At 40.8% G+C, this 6773-nt stretch overlaps 1 non-coding gene across 1 annotated transcript; it reads right to left on the minus strand.

The window, feature by feature from the left end:
* Positions 1-910: 910 nt before the first annotated feature.
* On the minus strand, positions 911-1016 carry LOC112084890. The gene has a single exon (XR_002898546.1). It is a non-coding gene; the product is annotated as a small nucleolar RNA R71 (small nucleolar RNA).
* Positions 1017-6773: the final 5757 nt, after the last annotated feature.

Here is a 6773-nt window from a genome sequence, read left to right on the forward strand (position 1 = left end):
CATCAAGTTTTTGGCGCCGTTTCCGGGATTTGTTTCGCCGCCTTTTGCTATTTTTCTTGTTTTAACTTCTGTTCTAGACACCTGATCTCTAGTTCTTTCTTAAAGTTTTGCTGAATTATCTTTCCCTTCTTTTGTTTTTCTCTGAATTGCATGAATACCAAGCGCAGACCTGTAGAAAACATTCCAATTCTAGACGAGATAAACAGACACGAAAGAGAACTTCGAAGACTTAGACGAACGCAAGGAATGGCCAACGACGACCAGCCTGGAGATCCTATTAACCGAGCTTTAAATATGGACCAAGACGGGTCCGAACATGAAGAAAATGAAGAGAATGATCACAGAGGAGGTGATCATGCTTGACAAGATGGAGAGGAGGATGAGGTTCCTCTGAGAAACCACCAGAATCGCGAGAGAGAAGAGCGTGAAGACCTTGATGCACCCATCAATGCAGCCGATGGTGACCAACAAGGAATGGAGCCGAATGGACGCGCTAACCGTCCTGTACAGCCAGCAAATCAACACCGAAGATAAGCCAGGAACCATAGCATAGCTGATTTTGATGCACCTACTCAAAATATTCAGAACCGATCTGCAATTCAAGTTCCATTTCCGAACCTGAATGAGTTTGAAGTCAAGCCTCAAATCATCTCATTGGTTAAACAAAACCAATTCCATGGAGTTCCTTCTGAACACCCAATGGACCATATCGAGCTCTTTGAAGAAATCTGCAGCATGATGAGAACAAACCAAGTTCCAGCAGACTATTTAAAGTGTAAGTTGTTCCCTTTTTCATTAGCAGACAAAGCTCACTGTTGGTTGAAATCTTTGCCTGCAGGATCGATTACTAATTGGGAAGAGTGTAAAACTGCTTTCCTGAATCACTTCTATATTAAGTCAAGGTCGAACCAGTTGAGAACAAAGATCTCAAGCTTTCAACAAGGCCCGACTGAATCTTTCTATGAAGACTGGGAACGTTTTAAGGAGTATGAACGTGATTGCCCTCACCATAGATTTCCTGGATCAAGCCTGCTGAGCACATTTTACCGAGGTTTGCAACCAAAATACAAAATTTCACTTGATACAGCTAGCAATGGAGATTTTGGACAAAAGACGATAGCCCAAGGAAGAGCCCACATCGAAAATTTGGCTCAAGCCAATAGCAATGATTGTCCTGAGTACGATCGATCGACGAAGCAAACCGGAACAGACAACAAGGAGATAACCGAGTTGAAGAACATGATGAGCTAGTTTCTGAAGAGCAACAATTGCCCAATCCATGCTTGTGAGACCAACAATGGCGCAGAAGATGAAGGACCTAGTGATGTTGATCACATTAATCAAGCCTTTCAAGAAGAAGATGTGAACTATGAAAGAGCACTGGTACCATATCAAAATCGCTTCAACAATGGCTTCAACAACAACTTCCAGAATGCAAATTACAACAATCTCTCTTACCGCAATCCAAATGTGGAGAATCCTCAGGATCAGTACTACCCACCACAGCAAAAGTCCTTCTAAAACAAGTTCCAAGGTGGAAACTTCGGAGGAACAGGAGCTTATCAACCGTGACAGCTGTATAACTACCAAGGTACGAGTTTTAACAATCAATTTGTACAACAGCAAGGAGTCCCGACGAACCAGCTAGCTTCACAAATCGGTAGACTTGAACAGTCCATCCAACAGCTCGTTATGACGAACGAAAAAGCATCTAAAGACGTGAACGTGAAAGTTGACTGCATGTACAATGATCTGAACGGAAAGTTTGAAGCTTTATCTTCGCACGTCAAAAAGCTAGACGTGCAAGTCGCCCAAACAACCGACTCTATGAAGAGGCAAAGTGGAGTTCTTCCAGGAAGAGTTGAAGATAACCCTAAGAGATTTTGCAACGCCATAACCACATTGCCCGAAGAAGAGGCCAGAACCGATGGAAAGAAAGAAGAAACCCCAATCTTTGTACCACTGTACAAGGATGTCGATGCCAAACAGCCACCATTTAAGGTACCTGAACGATCACCGTTTCAAAGGCTTACAAAAGCCGACGATCCGGGACGTTTTGTTTTCCAATGTTTCATTTCAGGAATCAAGTTTACAGATTGCCTGTGCGATTCCAGAGCCAATGTCAATATCATGTCGAAGACATTTGCCGAAAAATTGGGCATAAAAACCTTAAGGACATCGACTGTTAAGGTTATTTTTGGAGATTCATCTCAAAAAGATACTGAAGGGGCGATTCATGATCTACAAGTTCTAGTGGGAGACAAGATTGTTCCAGCAGATTTCCAAGTCCTGGAGATGGATAAATACAAGGAGAGGCCACTCATTTTCGGGAGACCATTCCTAGCTACCGTAGGAGCAGTAATCGATCACGCAAACCGGCATGCTGTTTTCCTCAATGTGGATCGCAGAAGGTACTACCCGACTATCTTAGACGATTTTCCAAGCAAGGGAAACAGGCCCAAAGAGAAAGAAAAGAGAAGCCGAAAGATTTTGCGAAGATCAAGATCATCATTCCACCAGATGCAACAAAAACTAGTGAAGACCAAATCCTGGAGCTGATCGAAAACACAAAAAGGGTTTTAAACAATATTAAAGTCCGAAAGAAGAGTAAAGGAAAGAAGACGGCTCCTCAAGGAGAAGAAGTAAAACCTCCAGCGACCGGAAGCGATTAAGGCACATCAAGTGGAGTGCCATTCAAATCATCCTGATTCTTCATACCTACGTCGAGCTAAACGACTTAAAACAAAAGCGTTTAATGGGAGGCAACCCATTTAGGTACTCTTTCTTTTAGTTTCCTTTTCCTTTTTACAATTTATGCTTTTTTTTTTTTTTTTCAGGTATTTTATAAAACAAAAACACAAAAAAAAAATCAGAAAATTAGAAAAACCAAGAAGAAAAGGGTAGGTTTTTAGCTGCTCGGCCCAGCAAAGACCAGAAAGATGGGCAAAGGCCGCAGGAGAAGGAGCCACGGTCGCGACCGACCCATGGCCAAGGGTGTATCGACCGCGGCACCGTGAATGTGACCGCGGCCGAGCCTTCAATCACCGCGGTCGCGCGTCTCCTGACCGCGGCCGTTGGTCGTTGAGGTGACGACGCGGATTTTCGCCACTTTTCGAAGTTTTCCAGTGATTTCTGAAGTATTCCCGGTGAAGCCCGTTACGATTCTCCATAAGTTTTAAACTTTCCTTGCGTGCAAGATAAGAAAAGTAAGTTCCCGTAAACTTAAAAATTACCGGAAATTTTCCGTTTTTGCTATAAAAACGCTTTTTAAAGAAAAGAAACACACTTTTTGGATCAAAACTCCTTTTTCTCTTCTCTTCCAAAAGACTTGGAGATTTAGGAGATAGAACACATTTTTCAATTCTTAAGCTTTTTAAGAGGTTCTTGGCTCAAACCTCACTCTTTTTCAAAGCTGATTTCAATTCTGTCATGAAATCTCTCTTTCCAGCAAGGTATGAACCTCAAACTCGCCATTTTTACTTGATTTTAGAACTTAGGGTTTTCTTAAAAAGCCCAAATCTCTGTTTATTAATGGTGGAAATAGCTTAAGAACAATAGATTATCCTTTTAGGTTATCTAAAAATCGATCTTAACACCTAGTTTAAGAGAAATTGAGATTTTTGAAATTTGGATTCTACATGCTTTATAAAAATCGAATTTGGAACAACAAAATTGATGAATCTGATTAAGTCTTGTGTGATTAGTGATTAGTGATTAGTATTAGGTAACCTATAGGGTTGACATGGAAATTGCTCATTAAAACCGATTTTTAGAAGATTTCTATGTTGAGAACATAAAAAAATCCGAATCTAGTCATGAACTACTCGATTTCTTTGATTCAATGTCAATTCTGCTTGCTCATGGTTTTAATTAATCTCTTTATACTAGTATTAGTATAACTGATCTTAATATGTTAAAATCAGCATCCATATTCACTCTTTTTCCAAGAATCATTTCGTTTTGCAGAAAAATGGAACAAACCAGATCCCGAAGAAGCCGTCGCACTGGTGACAGCTCTGAGGACATTCCGGATGATGCTACTCTAGGATATTACATGTTGAACCAAGCCAGACCGAGAAGAAGAAACTATGTGATGAGATTGCTCCAGCACTCAAGAGAAACACGAGCAGCTCCTGGGCCACTACAGATTCGATACATTGGCAAGGAGATAAACCCGAGAGTGGACTATGCAAGACGTTTCAAGAAGATTCCAGAACCCGATGATTTTCTGCCATCTGTATCTCGTCTACCATTCACCATTGGCCAATACATAGTGGCCAAGGCAAAACGCAATGCAGCTGCGGCCCGTGCTCACTTTCAGCCATCTGTTTCGACCGGCCACACCTCATCATCGACATCATCGCACACACATTCTGATCTGGAGCGCAGAGTTGAGAGACAGGGACGACGCTTTGAGCGCGTTGTCACCTTCCTACAGGAGCAGCACCAGTTCGCAGCAGACACATCGGAGGATGAGTGATTGATCAGCACTTCAATACCATCACGGTTCTATCATCATTTTCTTTTCTTTTATCTTATTTTATTTCGCTTTTATTCACCATTTTCTCACCAACCTTTTCACACTGGGGACAGTGTGATTTAAGTCTGGGGGAGAATGTCTATCCGTACTAATCATTTTCTTGCTTTTGCTTTTAAATTTCAAGCACTTTTTAAAATTTAATATGTAACCTATTCGACATTAAGTATTTTTCAGGAATGTTTGACACAAAACTATGATGATTTAGACCTGCACACTTCTACACTATGCATGATAGCTCATTTGTGGTTAGCACTAGACTAGGCGGTAGCTAGAGTACTTGCACTACGAACTCCCACCAGAGGACTTCTATTCATGGAGATTTTTTCTGACAGGATATACTAGCTCATTTTACTTGACCTTAATATTGATATCTAATTTTCTCATCTTTGATTTTAGGCAGGCATCGACATACACATCTATGACGTCTTTTATCCTCACTTTTACCACTCTTTGTCTTCCTAAATGACCAGTTTATCTTTATCTGGTACCATACCCTAAACCCAAAACCCTTGTTTTCAATCCTCATGCATTCTCTCTTTAGTTTATATCAGCAGATATGTGCAAAAACGTCGGAGAGAAGAGGAGCGACGCAGTTTTCAGTCACTCAAAAAGGAGACTGAATGGAATTGGGAAGGAAGAGTATCAGAAACCTCATGAAGCTTTACAAGACAGATATTAACTGGTAATTTCGTGCTCTCTAAGACTCTATATCTAAAGGTGTTCCCTTTCTTCAAAAAAAAAAAAAATTGAAAAGAGAGAGGGAAACAAAAAGCCTAATGAGTCATAGATTGTCGAAATTTGTGGATCAATAAGCAACCACTATTCATTTAAGGAGCTATGTTTTTTAAAAATTTACAAAAATCTAAGTCTGGGGGAGTTAGGAGAGAACCTGAGGAAGAAGACCAGGAATCTATGGCAAGAAGAAAGTGACTGAAAACTGTGGATACCAACAGCTTCACTCTCTCTTGCGGTTTTGCATAATATCTTGCATTCTCCAGATTTTCATGTAACCCGTAAACACTTTAAGCCTTACCCCTAGAATAACCTTTTTGACACCTAGCCTAGATTGCCTTGCCTAGACTTTCTTTGATGAGAACCACCGAGATTTTTAATGAATGTTAAGAGCTAGTTGACTGGAAGTTAGATCCTAGTGCATAGATTTCCGCATGACGGATTAACAGACTAGTTATGCCTGTATTGCTAGTGAGAATTTTCTAGACTATTCCCGATTGATGCATACTGATTGATATTGGTCTAGAAATTTGGTCTCTGAGATTTTGTTTAGTTCCTGCATTTTCAAACCTCTCGCCGAGATTTAGCCTTTGTTTTGTTTGAGGACACCGGATTTTGACCATTTTTATGGATCACTTTAATATCTTTTACAGGTGTTTTACTCCATTTCCAAAGGTTTTCAAAGGATTTCTATGTTTTCGGATTTTAAAAGACTTTTCAGGTAATTTGGGATAAAGAGGCACAAATTGGAACAAAAAGACTATTTTGGATAAATGCAGACCGTCAGAACTCTCATGGAGAGACGAAGACCTTCTCACCGTCTGATCACCCTCAAAATTAGACAACTTATAGAAGAATCAACCAGCTTTCAAATGCACTTGGTTTGGAGACATTCCAATGGTTGGATCTCAAGGTATTCCATTAGCCCCGGAGCCACTCGAAGACGGCCAGCAAGTCACGCGACCGCGGCCAACAGCCCATTTCTCACGGTCACAAGCCTCCCGACCGCGGCCAACCACATATTCCCTGCGGTAACGTCACTCCCGACCGCGGCCATCAAACTCCGAACTAAAGCCCATATTTCTGAAGCCCAAAGTCATTCTCAGCCTCAATTCCGGAACCCTAGAGACCATGGAGTATTGAAGACTATAAATACTTGTCATTTAGGTTGTTTTTAGAAGAACCCTTCATACTTTACACAAACCCTTTTCCTTTAGCCGTTTTTATGCGATTTTTGTAAAAGATTGTTCAAGTCTGAGTTCTTCAATAGAGAAGCTTTCTTCATCTCTTTTATTTACTGTTTTTCATTACTTTTATTAAAACCAATGATGATGTCGACCTCAGCCATGTCTGAGTAGATCCCGAGTTGGGCTTAGGGTTCCCGAAAGGGGCTCTCATAATCGATTAAGACATATAGGTTTATAGAATTGGGATTTCGACCTGTTCTCTGCTTATTCTTGTTCTTATTGCATGCATGCTTGATTGATCACCTAGTATCTGA

This window comes from Eutrema salsugineum, unplaced genomic scaffold (assembly GCF_000478725.1).
Source record: "Eutrema salsugineum unplaced genomic scaffold, Eutsalg1_0 scaffold_4, whole genome shotgun sequence".
Classification (NCBI taxonomy): Eukaryota; Viridiplantae; Streptophyta; class Magnoliopsida; order Brassicales; family Brassicaceae; genus Eutrema; species Eutrema salsugineum.